The sequence below is a fragment of the Heterodontus francisci genome, chromosome 3 (assembly GCF_036365525.1).
Source record: "Heterodontus francisci isolate sHetFra1 chromosome 3, sHetFra1.hap1, whole genome shotgun sequence".
Classification (NCBI taxonomy): domain Eukaryota; kingdom Metazoa; phylum Chordata; class Chondrichthyes; order Heterodontiformes; family Heterodontidae; genus Heterodontus; species Heterodontus francisci.
The window spans coordinates 67,105,173-67,119,658 of NC_090373.1; the positions used below are offsets into that span (position 1 = coordinate 67,105,173).

General features: G+C 42.0%; 1 protein-coding gene across 7 annotated transcripts in view; it reads right to left on the bottom strand.

Annotated features, from left to right (window-relative positions):
* The window catches only part of LOC137356928 (CYFIP-related Rac1 interactor A), a 265,894-nt gene that overhangs the window by 48,859 nt on the left and 202,549 nt on the right, over positions 1-14,486 (bottom strand). The gene's annotated exons all lie outside the window — the stretch shown is intronic.

Consider the following 14,486-nt stretch of genomic DNA (forward strand, 5'->3'; position numbering starts at 1 on the left):
GCCCTTGCAATTATCCAACAGGTATAAGGTTCTTTCAGCTTGTTTGGATGAGAGTGTAGGCTGCAGGTTGGATGAGCAAGCTGACCACGGCACCACGGTACAGGACACCATTCAAGCGGAAAGTATATAGGAATGTAGTGGTAATAGGAGATAGTACAATCAGGGCATACACACAGTTCTCTGCAGCCAAGGGCGAGAGTTCAGAAGGCTGTGTTGCCTGCCCGGTGCTAGGGTTTGAGACGTGTTCAGGCTGGAGAGGAACTTGCAGTGGGAGGGGGAGGATCCAGCTGTTGTGGTTCATGTGGGTAGCAACGTCATAAATAGGACTAGAATGAAATTTTGCATAGGGAGTATGAACAGCTGGGGGCTAAATTAAAAAGCAGAACTTCAAAGGTAGCACTGTTAATAAAGGATGAGATCAGTACATTAGTGACAGAGGGTCTTAGACCGAAAGATCAAGATGTAGAATCAGTTTGGGTAGAGCTAAGAAACAGCAAGGGGAAGCAAACATTGGTGGGAGTTGTTTATAAGCCACCAAACAGTAGCGGTAATGTAGGGCATGGTACAAATCAGAAATTAGAGGTGCATGTAACAAAGGTAATTCAGCAATCTGGGGCAACTTCATTCTACAGATAAACTGGGTAAACCTAATTAGCAATAATGTTGTGGAGGATGAATTCCTGGAATGTATGAGATGGTTTTCTAAAACAGTATGTTGAGGAACCAATTAGAGAGTGGGCTATTTTAGATCTGGTATTGTGCAATGAGAAAGGGCTAATTTATAATCTCTTTGTAAAGGAGCCTTTAAGGAAAAGTGATCATAATATGATAGAATTTTACTTTAAGTTTGAAAATGATGGAGTTCAATCCAAATCTAGGGTCTTAAATCTAAACTACGAAGGTATGAGGTGCACGTTGGCTGTGGTAGATTGGGAAATTACATTAAAAGGTATGATGGCAGACAGGCAGTGGCTAACATTTAAAGAATTAATACATGGTTTACAACAAATTTACATTCCTTTGAGGCACAAAAACTCAGCAGGAAAAGTGATCCAACCATGGCTAACAAAAGAAGTTAAAGATTGTATTCGATAAAAAGAAGAGGCTTATAAAGTTGCCAAAGAAAAAGTAGTAAACCTGAGGATTGGGAGCATTTTAGAATTCAGCAAAGGAAGACCATGAAATTGATGAAGAGGAAATAGAATGCGAAAGTAAACCAGCGAGAAACATAAAAATGGACTGTAAAAGCTTCTATTAGTTATGTAAAAAGGAAAAGATTAGCAAAGACAAATGTAAGCACATTAGTGACAGAGACTGGGAAATTTTTAATGGGGAATAAGGAAATGGCAGAGAAGCAAAATAAATATTTTGCATCTGTCTTCACGGAGGAAGGTACAAAAAAAACCTCCCAGAATCAAGGGACTAGCGAGAATGAGGAACTGAAAAAAATTAGTATCAGTAAAAAAAAAGTACTGGAGAAATTAATAGGCCTGAAAGTTGATACATCCCCTGGATCTACATCCCAGAGTGTTGAAAGAGGTGGCTGTAGAGATAGTGGATACATTGGTAATCATCTTCCAAAATTTTATAGATTCTGGAGCAATTCCTGAAGATTGGAAGGTAGCAAAACCCCACTACTTAAGAAAGGAGGGGAGAGAGAAAAAGGGTAACTACAGACTGTTAGCCTGACATCAGTAGTAGGGAAAATGCTAGAATCTTTTATAAAAGATGTGATAACTAGACACTTAGGAAATAATGGTAGGATTGGGCAGAATCAACATGGATTTATGAAAGGGAAATCATGTTCAACAAACTTGCTGGAGTTCTTTGAGGATGTAACTAGCAGAATAGATAAGGAGGAACCAGTGGATGTGGTGTATCTGGAATTTCAGAAGGCTTTCGATAAGGTCCCACACAGGAGGTTAGGTAGCAAAATTACAGCATATGGGACTGAGGGTAATATACTGGCATGGATAGAGAATTGGTTAACCAACAAAAAACAGAGTAGGAATAAACGGGTCACTATCAGGTTGGCAGGCTGTGACTAGTGGGGTACCACAAGGATCAGTGCTGGGGCCCACAGCTATTCACAATCTATGTAAATGATTTGGGTGTGGGGACCAAATTTCCAAGTTTGTTGATGACACAAAACTAGATGGGAAGGATGCTTAGAGGCTTCAAGGGGATTTAGACAGGTTATGTGAATGGTCAAGAACATGGCAGATGGACTATAATGTGGAAAAATGTGAAGTTATCCACTTTGATAGGAAAAGCAGAAATGCAGAGTAATTCTTAAATGGAGAGAGATTGGGAAGTGTTGATGTCCAAAGGGACCTGGGTGCCCTTGTTCATAAGTCACTGCAAGCTAATATGCAGGTGCAACAAGCAATTGGGAAGGCAAATGGTATGTTGGCCTTCATTGCAAGGGGATTAGAGTACAGGAGTAAAGATGTCTTGCTGCAATTGTATAGAGCCTTGGTGAGACTGCACCTGGAGTATTATGCATAGTTTTGGTCTCCTTTCCTAAGGAAGGATATACTTGCCATAGAGGGAGTGCAACGAACATTCACCAGATTAATCCCTGGGATGGTAGAATTGTCCTATGAGGAGAGATTAAGGAGACTGGGCCTGTATTCTCTGGAGTTTAAAAGAATGATAGGTGAACTCACTGAAGCATACAAAATTATTATTGGGCTCGACTGGGTTGATGCAGGAAGAATGTTTCCCCTGGCTGAGGGAGTCTAGAATCAGGGGACACAGTCTCAGAATAAGGGGTAGTCCTTTTAGGACTGAGATGAGAGGAGTTTCTTCACTCAGTGAGTACTGAATCTTTGGAAATCTCTACCCCAGAGGGCGGAGGAGGTGCAGTCATTGAATATGTTCAACAGAGATCAATTGATTTCTAGATATTAAAGATATCAAGGGCTATGGGGATAGTGCAGGAGAATGGCGTTGAGGCAGAAGATCAGCCATGATCTAGTTTAATGGCAGAGCAGGGTTGAGGGGTCAAGGGATCTTGGATCGGTGAGATTTTTCTGCAATTAACTGAATTGGGACAAACCTCTGTACTTGCTTTTGTGTGTAAGGAGAGTGCAAGAAAAAAAAAGGCAGCAAAATAAAGGACTTGCTTCTATTTACTATCCATTGATCCATACTGGAAAGTATGAATGCGCACACACGTACATTGCTTAAAGATAAGTTCAGAGATTGCTTGTGATAATCCACACAGTTAAATAGTCTGCTGATATTATCCAAGCTCGTACCTGAAGAATGGTTATTCTGGTAAGGTAACTCCAAGCTTGTCAGTTCTAGTGGAACCATACCATAGCCTGAGGCTGTCGTCAAAAGAAGAACTTTTTTTTTTATTAGTTTGTGGGATGTAGGCGGCTTTGGCTACATTGCCCTTGAACTGAGTGGCTTGCCATGCCATTTCGGAGGGCATTTTATGAGTCAACCACCTTGCTGTGGGTCTGCAGCCACATATAGACCAGACCAGGTAATGACATCAGATTTACTTCCCTAAAGAACATTAGTGAACCAGATGGGTTTTTACAATAGTTTCATGGTCATTAGACTAGCTTCTTAAATCCAGATTTATTAATTGAATTCAAAATTCACCATCTGCCATGGTGGGTTTACGGTCTGTGGGGTTGGTGATTCGGATGACTTTAGCTGAATTCGGTGGCCCTGAGGCTTTGAGTTTGAAAAAGGTAGATGACTGGTTCAGTGAGTCTCTTGGAAACAGCGACGCGGATGACTTCCTCCAACGGGGTTTCTGATTGTAGCCAGAGTATGCAAGTTGGTCAGTCAACAGGCAGGATTTGAAGCTTGTAAACTGGAATGGAGAAAGGGCTCCCCACTTGGGTCTGAGACCAGATGCTTCTCCATGCTGCTGCAGAGTAAACACAAGCTTAAGACCACAGATGGGGAGGGGCTTGTCACATGACAGTCACTCAGTGATTCAAGCATAGTAGCTAGCAGTATTTCTTCCAGATAAAAGAAACAGAACAAGCAGTTTCCTTAAAGGTCCTGGTTCTTGCTGGGATGAGCAGACATTTAATCTCCCTCCTCACAGGCTTTGCAGTGTAGGATACAGTGTTGCAAATTAGGTAGCCATATTAAGCAGCTAGCAAAGTCATGTTTTATCTGTTCTTTTATAAATTTCTTTAAAAAATTAAAGAAAATCATTCAGCAAAGCAAGTTGGCGTGACAACTGGTACAACGAACAAAAAACTACAGAACTAGAGGAAACTTTAACCAGACCAACCACAATAAATAAAGCATGCATGAAAACCTATAATCAATTAAGATTTTAAGGCCATCAGGACAGTACAGAATAAAAATTACAGACACAAAATAACAGGAATTATATAAAGTTTAATCAAGACATACAACCAGATCATATTGTTCAAAAGTAACAAATATAAGCAACAGGATTTAAAAATAAATACCCGGGGATGTGGGCAATGCTGGCAAGCCACTTTTATTACCATTTCTCATTGCCCTGAAAAATGGTAGCAGGATCTTCTCCTTGAACCACTAATCCTTGTGCTGATGATTCTCCCAATTAGGTAGGCAATTCCCAATTTTGACCCAGTGACAATGAAGCAATAAGTCCAAGCCAGAACATTATGGAAATCTTGCTGTTTGGTGGTAAAGGCGAGAGGTCTAGGAAATGTTGTCAAAGTAATCTTGGTGAGTTGCAGCAGTAAATGGTGCACACTGCAGCCACACAGTACTGGCGATGGCTACCAAGTTCAGTGGTGGGGTGTTGATCAAGCTGACTGCTGTGTCCTGAATGGTGTTGAGTTTTTGAATATTACTGAAGCTTTAGCATCCAGGCGAGTGGTGAGCATTCCATCGCACTCCTGACTTATGCCTTTTGGATGATATAGAGGCTTTAAGGGTGTCACAAAGTGGGTCACTTGTCAAAGTACGCAACCTCGGCTCTCCTCTAACAGCCATTGTGAAGAGGGCTGGCCCAATTAAGCTTCTGACCAACAGTGATCCTCAAGATGAGACTCGATGATGGTAGTGCTATTGATGGCCAGGAGGAGATATTTAGGTTTTTCTGCTGGAGAAAACCATTGCCTGTCATGAATATGACAAACGTGACCTGCTGTTCATCAATCCATGTCTGAAAATTGGCCATGTCTTGCTTTCGGGTGATATGGGCTAATTCTTTATTGGAGTCAGTTTGATTGGAGCTGAGCACCATAGAGTAGTCACCAAACAGCCCTACAACTAACCTTACAAAAGCAGGAAGATCAAATGAAGCAGCTGTATGTGGTTGGGCCAAAGACACTGCCCTAAGAAACACCTGCAGCTATGTCCTTGGACTGCTTTAGTCCTAATATTTAAGCCTTGTCCAATGAGACTAAACTGGAAATGACAGATATTTATTTTGAAGTATTGACAATTTCAAAAAATGAGAGAAACAGTTACATTCATACAGCACCTTTCACAATCTCAGACTTTCCCAAAGTACTTTACAGCCAATGAAGTATGTTAACTAGTCATTGTTGTAATGTAGGAATTGGGGAGCCAATTTGCACACAGCAAGCTACCACAAATAGCAACAGAATAATGACCAGATAATCAGTTTTCTTGATGTTGGTTGAGGGATAAATATTGACTAAAACACCAAGGAGAGCTCCCCTGCTCTTCTTCAAAATAGTACACTGGGATCTTTTATGTCCACCTGAGCACAGACGAGATTTAACATCTCGTCTGAAAGATGGCACTATACAGCTGCCATTGACCCAGAACAATTTTGCCTTCATAATGATGCTACACAATCCTGCTTTTCCACCAGTAGCAGTTCCTAACAAAATGAAGTGATATGTGAAGAGCACCATTTATCATGTCGTTGCATTGGTCTGTACTTCATGCTGACATACACATTAACACTTTCAATCATTAGACCATGAGCAGAATATTTTGTTAAGAGCAACTTGTATTTATATAGCACATGTAACATAGTAAAATGTCTCAAGGTGTTTCACAGGAATGTTATAAAACAGAATTTGACACCGAGCCACATAAGGAGTAGATGGCCAAAAGCTTGGTCAAATAGGTAGGTTTCAAGGAGCAACTTTACAGCAGAAATTCCAGAGCTTAGGGCCTTCGCAGCTAAAAACACAGCTGCCAATGTTGGAGCGATTACTATCGGGATGCTCAAGAGGCCTGATATCTATGGAGCTGGAGGAGATTATAGAGATAGGGAGGAGCAAGGCCTTGGAGGGATTTGAAAATAAGAATGAGAATTTTAAAACTCAGATGCCAGCATAGGTCAGTAAGCATAGGGGTGATGGATGAACAGGATTTGGTGCGAGTTAGGACACAGGCAGCAGAGTTTTCAATAACCTCAAGTTTACGGAGGATGAAATGTGGAAGGATGGCCAAGAGTGTGTTGGAATAGTCAAGTCTGGAGGTGATAAAGGCATGAACGAGGGTTTCAGCAGCAGATGAGCTGAGGCAGTGCGGAGTCGGTGATGTTACAGAGGTGGAAGTAGGCAGCCTGGGTATTTAGCAGATATGTGGTTGAAAGCTCATCTCGGGGTCATATATGACACTGCGGTTGTGAACAGTCTGGGTCAGCCTCAGACCATTGCCTGGAAGAGGGATAGAGTCGATGGCTAGGGAATGGAGTTGGTGGCGGGTATCAAAGGCAATGGCTTTGGTCTTCCAAATATTTATTTGGAGGAAATTTTTGCTCATCCATTACTGGATGTCAATTAAGCCGTCGGATAATTTAAAGACAGTGGAGGCATCGAGAGAGGTGGTGGGGAGGTCGAGCTGGGGATCATCAGGATACATGTGAAAACTAATGCCATGCTTTCAGATGATGTCACTGAGGAGCAGCATGTAGATGAGAAACACGAAGGGGTCAAGGATAGAGCCTTGGGAGACACCAGAGTAATGGTGCTGAGCAGGAAGAGAAGCCATTGTAGGTGATTCTCTGGATGCAATTAGATGGACAGTGGAAAGGCGTCAGAGAAGCATGGTGTGGTCAACCATGTCAAAGGCTGCAGACAAGTAGAGAAGGACTAGGAAGGATAGTCTACTGTCATAGTCACCTAGGATGTGGTTTATGACCTTAGTAAGAACTGTTTTGGTATTTTGGCAGGGGCCGAAATCTGATTGGAGAGAGTCAAACAAGTTGTTCGGGGAAGTACAGGTTTGGATTTAGGAGGTGACAACATGTTCAAGGACTTGAGAGGAAAGTGAGGTTGGAGTTGGAGCAGAAGTTTGCAAGGACAGAGAGGTCAAGAGTTTATTTTGGCGATGGGACGATGAGAGTAGATTTAAAGGAAAGAGGAACAGTACCTGAGGAGAGAGAACCGTTTATAATATCGGCTAACATGGGAGCCAGAAAGTTGGGTGATCAGCAGTTAAGTGGGAATAGGGGCGAGGGATCAGGAAGTGGGTCTCATCGACAAGATGAGCTTGGAGAGGGCATTAGAGAATGATGTGAGCTTAGGGCTATGTGGGCGAAACTTTAGTGTGTTACAGCCACATGGTGAGGGGTGCGGATTGTTCCCGCTGTTCAACTACCACTTGACTGCAGCAAGTGTTTTTTGTTAACACCTTGGCGTTTTATTTGTCAAATAAACAGACAGGGACAGGTTTTCTTGTAGGTTTAAAACAGAAGATCAACTATTTATTGATCAATGCGCCTTATCCCGAAATTGTCGCAATCCCATCCATACACACACACACACACACACACACACACACACACACACACACACACACACAAAGAGACAGTCAGGGAGGAAAGTGGTTTCCAGGTGAGGTAGGGTTTCGGGGTTCAGGGTAAACCTGTTGAATTCTCTCGGAAGTCAAGTTCTCATTGGTTGCAGGTTTGTAGATTTCTCTCTTGGTTGAAAATTCAGTTTGAAGACAGAGGACCATTTCCAATTCTCCGCTGCATAAGTTTTTACAGCAGGGCATCTCCTTCATGGCTTGCTGGATCTTCTCCCAGCCCTTAGCTGGACAAGCTGTTTGGAGATGCTTCTTTCTGGGTATGTCTCTCTCTTCGAGGGCTTCCTTTTTAAGGTAAAAAGTTTTTCACATCATTTTCAGGTAGGAGATGCTCTGGTCTCTCCCCCATGGTGATCACACAATGATCCAGGATGAGAATAATCTGGTTAGGATATTTGCACTTCACTTCCCATGTTCTTGTATAGCACAGCAAATTCACCCCACCTTTCACTCAGTGATTCAACAACATTCATGCTGTGCTTTTGTTCCACAGGCACTGGCAGGCTCCAGTACCTTTCCTAAATTACCATTCTTCATGTTTGAGCCTCAGCAGCGAGCATTGGCAGACAAAAAGGTTCCATTGCATAATTTTCCCATTTTTTATTTAAGCAAGGCATTCTGCAGCTTCATTTCTAGCTTACTCTTTCATTACATTACAATCAGGGTTCATGGTACAGAGAGGCCTCCAACTTACTCAAGAGTTGTACTGTACTGTTCCCAGATGGACTGTTTCATAAGATGGGCAAGATCCTTGGCGGAGGAAACATAATGGCGCAGTATCTTAATCTGTTAATTGTGTATCAATTGTTTGATTATATGCAGGTGGAAGCTGTTAATTGGGGTCTTGAGCACTTATAAGGAGACACTGACTGAGACTGGTGGAGTGTTTGAGTGAGGAACTATATGTTAGTAATCTTTTTACTCTGTACAATAAATATGAAATTGAATAAAGATAAGCTCTAGCATTATCCTTCTATAACAAGCTTTCTGGAGTTTAACATGGTAACAGAAGATGGTTGTCTAAAGCTGAAGGTTGGAAACTAGGACTTTTCTCACATAGAAAACTAAAATCTCACTAGCTATTGTGGAAGTATGGTGAAAAGAAAGTGTAAATTTTCAGGGTCTGATTACCCTCTGATGTTCTGAGTCTGAACCACATGACCAGTGGAAGAATGAAGTGGATATGCGGACATGGGTTACATCTCTACCAAAAAGGAAACAAGGTATGGCCTTGGCATTATCACTTCCCAGCAAAAGTAAAATCAGAAGTAAAATGTTCTGTGAACTAGATGCTCATCAGTTGGATACTGATCAAGGGTTGGATCTTCTGTAAGAACTATTGGATGAAATTTACAAGAAAGATGACCTATTGAATGTGTATGAGCAATGGCCAGACTTTGATAGATTTCGGAAAACAGATGGTTATTCAATGGAGGAATATATCATAGACTTTCACAGACTGTATAGAAGATTGAGGAATTTCAATTTGGAGATCCCTGATTCAGTGCTAGCATTTAAATTGCTAGATTGTGCTCGGGTGTAGCATATGGATAGGCTCCCTGTACTAACTGGGGCTCAATTCTTGGACAAAGACTCCCTGTTGGGTCAAATATCTGCTGCCTTAAAGAAATTCCTGGGGAAAGTCATTTCCTGCAGCCTTGGTAGAACAAACAGGGCATTCTGCAGCGACACAAAGAATGGAGGACTCAATGTTTACTAGATTTCAAAATGGTCCAGCTACTGGAAGTAGGCATAAGAACAATGTAAGAGTTAAAGACAGGAGGAATGAGGATGAAAGCACCTTTAGCAGGTCTGACTATTACAGTGCAAGACAGCATTTGAACAGCAATTATAGGCAAATGTATCCCAGGAATGCCCAAGGAACAGTAAATAGGTGCTTCAAATGTGACTCAAAGTATCATTATTCAATGAACTGCCCCCTTTGCAGAGGGGCAGAGTCCTCGAAATAACACATGACGCAGAGAATTCTAAGGCCGAAGAGTAAGTTACTGATGAATCTGAACGAATTGTACTAGTCACAAGGAGTTTTAGTCCTGTGATAAATATATTAGTTGCAAATTCATTCAATGGTGCTGTATTAGATAGTGCTTGCACGTTGACAATATGTGGAACCGATTGGTTACAATGTTATCTGGATTCGCTCAGTAGTGAGGATCGACACAAGGTTAAGGAATGTAAAAGTACTACCAGTTTTAGGTTTGGTGATAACAACACATTGAAGTCACTGAAGAGAGTAGCAATTCCATATAAAATAGTTGAAGTAAGCCACTTAATCAGTACTGTTGCAGTCTCAAGTGTCTGAACTGTTCAGTAAACCTTCAATGAAAAAGGCACAAAGGGAACTTGATATGGAGCATAATAAGGCAATTGTTTTTGGAAAGTCAGTGAATTTACAGTTTACCCAGTCAGGGCATTATTGTATCCAGTTAACAAAACCTGACGTTTCTCGTCAGTGTTAAAGTATTAATGACATCAGGTGTAAAGAATCAGAGATAAAAAGCAAATTGCCTTAAAGTTACAGACAATTTGCTCACCCTTCTTGTCAGAGTTGAAAAACCCTGCTATAGGATGCAGGTGTGATTGATGAAGAGTATATGAGGATAATAGAAGAGATTAGCGAAAAGTGTGCAATCTGTAAAAAGTGTTGGAGGACACCATCACATCCTATTGTCAGCCTTCCATTGGCACGAGGCTTTAACGAAGTAGTTGCCATTGTTTTAAAGGGGTGGGACAAAAAATACTATTTTCATTCTACAACTTACAGACCTAGCAACTAGATATAGTCTTTCTACAATAATAAATAGCAAGGAAAAAAGGGTGATTATAGACAAAATTATGGAAAAATGGATAGGGCCAACCAAGTTTCTGACTGATAGTGGAGGGGAATTTACCAATAATGAGTTCAGAGTCATGTGTGAAAACATGATTATTATTGTTATGAACACTGCAGCTGGAAGACCTTTCAGCAATGGGCTCTGTGAAAGGAATCATGCAGTGGTTGATGAAATGTTACATAAAATCTTAGCTGACCAGCCAAACTGCAAGTTGACAATTACCCTGCCATGGGTGGTTCATGCGAAGAATTTGCTTCAGATGGTTGGAGGATTATAGTCCCTATCAATTGGTCCATGGGGCAGAATCCCAAATTGCCTTCTGTACTGTGCAACAGTCCTCCTCCTCAAGAAGGTACTACAATTTGTTCCATTTTTTCTGCACACTTGAATGCTTTACATGCAGGGAGACAGGAATTCAACAAGGCTGAGGTCTCTGAGAAAATTCCGAGTGCTCTGAGGCATCGTATAAGGCCATCTGAGGCAGAATTTAATTCAGGAGACTTGATGTATTATAAAAGAGAGGATCGTAGGGAATGGAAGGGTCCTGGTAAGGTAATCAGTTGTGATGGTAAGACAGTAGTTATCAAACATGGAAATCAAACTGTTACGGTTCATTCCTTGTGATTGATCGGGGTTGATTACAAAATCTCAGAATCTGAGCAGTTGATAGAGGGAAACGATGCACCTTGAACTTCAAATACTCATGTGTTTTGTGATGAAGGTCCTGAGGAACAGAATGAGGTAGATCAAGGGTTGGATAGTATCAGGATCATGACTCTCAAGAAAGAGCTATCGCATCCAAAGGACAATTTCCCTCAGTAGGTACTTGGGTGACATATATTCCAGAGGGGTCTAATAAATGGAGGAATGCAACAATTGTGGGACGTGCAGAAAAATCTACAGGCGAGTTTAAATATTGGGTAAATGTTTAAGATGATGGCCAAGAAGCCAGAGCCATGGACTGGCAGAATGGGGTGAAAGAGTGGAGGGTAAGGAACGTACAAATTAGGAGCAGGAATAGGCCACTCAGCCCCTCGAGCCTGCTCCGCCATTCAATAAGTTCATGGCTGAACTAATTACTCCACATATCCACCTATCCCTGATAACCTTTCACCCCCTTATCAAGCAAAATGCAGCGCAAGTTCTGGTTGGTCTGGAAGTAACTCTTGCATAAGGAAGTGATCACGTACTGGAGAAAGAGTCTCCGATAATGTGCAAGGGAGATTTTCTAGCAGTAGTCCCGAAAGACATCAAAGTGCTAATAGAGGCCATAGTTTGAGCAGATTCCACAATCAAACGAAGGCTAGAGAGCAGTCTCAGAATAGAACTAGAAGTCCTCATGACAGTGAAGTTTAAGTGGCTGCCAATAAACTTGAGGATAAATTAATAAGAGAATCAAAACATAAGGAATTAGAGAGTTGGAGAGAGTTTGGAGTTGATTCTGAGATACTGGATAGGGGACAGCCAGCCTTGTCTCACAGATGGATTTGTACTGAAAAAGTCCTTCCCGATGGAACTTATAAGGCTAAAGCGAGGCTAGTTGCGAGGGGTTTTGAAGAGCGACTGGGTGATACCGATGTTAGAGTGGACTCTCCCACAGCTGGAAAAGTAATCTTGAAAATCTTTTTAGCTCTTTTGGCCACATATTCATGGGACTGTAGAAACATTGACATAAAAGCCACATTTCTGCAGGGTGATGCTTTTCAGAGAGATGTGTATCTGAAACCATCTAAAGAGGCAGCAGATGCAGAAGGAAAATTATGGAAACTGAACAAATAAGTCTATGGCCTTAATGATGCTTCCAGGGTGAGGTATTTCTTGGTGAGATCTATGTTGTTGAAAATTGGTTGTATTCAACTAAAAGCAGATTCAGCAACGTTTTATTGGTATCATAAAGAGAAACTTTCAGGCATCTTCATGATGCACCTTTATGATTTCCGATGGGTTGGTACTGCAGATTTTGAGAAATATGTTATTAGAAGGATTAGAGGGGACAGGAGGTAAAGCTTTCACCCAGAGGGTGGGGGGTGTCTGGAATTCACTGCCAGGAATGGTGGTGGAGGCAGAAACCCTCAATTCTTTTAAAAGGTACCTGGACATGCACCTGAAGTGCTGTAACCTTGCAAGGCTACGGGCCAGGTGCTGGAAGGTGGGAATGGATTGGGCAGCTAGTTTTTTTGGCCGTGCAGACATGATAGGCTGAATGGCCTCCTTCTGTGGCGTAATTTAGATTAGGGCAGAATTTAAGATTGGGAGTCAGGCTTGTGTTGGCCTTTAAATATATTGGTTTAGTTATGAAGCAGACTAAGTCTGGAATCACTTTAAATCAACACTCCTATTTAGAGAGTGTTATTCCCATCCCAGTAAATCATGTTAGGTAATCACAAAAAGATGATACATCTAAAGCACAGACTGAGCAATTGTGAAGCTTGGTCAGTCAATTAAACTGGTTGTCACTCAGACCAGGTCTGATGCTAGTTTTGATGTGCTGGAGTTAAGCATGATGATGAAACATCTGTAAGTTGAGAATGTTTTAAGGGCAAATAAAACATTTAAAAAACTAAATCTGGAAAAATGCGTACTGAAGTTCTCATCCATAGGTGACCCAAAGAACATGAAGCTAATAATTTTTAGTGATGCTCACATGCTAATCTTGCTGATGGGTATTCGAGTGATGTGACTAGTGGTGTTCCGCAGGGATCAGTGCTGGGACCTTTGCCGTTTGTAGTATATATAAATGATTTGGAGGAAAATGTAGCTGGTCTGATTAGTAAGTTTGCGGACGACACAAAAGTTGGTGGAGTTGCAGACAGTGATGAGGATTGTCAGAGGATACAGCTGGATATAGATCGGTTGGAGACTTGGGCGGAGAAATGGCAGATGGAGTTTAATTCGGACAAATGTGAGGTCATTTTGGAAGGTCTAATGCAGGTGGGAAGTATACAGTAAATGGCAGAACCCTTAGGCGTATTGACAGGCAGCGAGATCTGGGCGTACAGGTCCACAGCTCACTGAAAGTGGTAACGCAGGTGGATAAGGTAGTCAAGAAGGCAAACGGCATGCTTGCCTTCATCGGTCGGGGCATAGAGTATAAAAATAGTCAAGTCATGCTGCAGCTGGACAGAACTTTAGTTAGGCCACACTTAGAATATTGCATGCAATTCTGGTCGCCACACTACCAGAAGGACATGGAGGCTTTGGAGAGGATACAGAAGAGGTTTACCAGAATGTTGCCTGGTCTGGAGGGCATTAGCTATGAGGAGAGGTTGAATAAACTCGGATTGTTTTCACTGGAACGACGGAGGTGGAGGGGCGACATGATAGAGGTTTACAAAGTTATAAGCGGCATGGATAGAGTGGATAGTCAGAAGCTTTTTCCCAGGGTGGAAGAGTCAGTTACTAGGGGACATGGGTTTAAGGTGAGAGGGGAAAAGTTTAGAGGGGATGTGCGAGGCAAGTTCTTTACACAGAGGGTGGTGAGTGCATGGAACTTGTTGCCGGGGGAGGTGGTGGAAGCAGGTACCATAGAAACGTTTAAGAGGCATCTTGACAAATACATGAATAGGATGGGAATCGAGGGATACGGACCCCGGAAGTGCAGAAGGTTTTAGTTTAGGCAGGCATCAAGATCGGCACAGGCTTGGAGGGCCGAATGGCCTGTTCCTGTGCTGTACTGTTCTTTGTTTGTTCTTTGAGTGCAGCTGGTTTCATAATAGTTCAGATGGGTGAAATGGGAAATATTGTTCTTTAGCTTGGAGGGCTAAGAAAATAAAGCGGGTCGTTAAAAGCACTTTAGCTACGGAAACACAGTCTTGTGGAGGCAGTGGATACGGGATTCTATTTGTCAAATATTTTGGGTGAAAT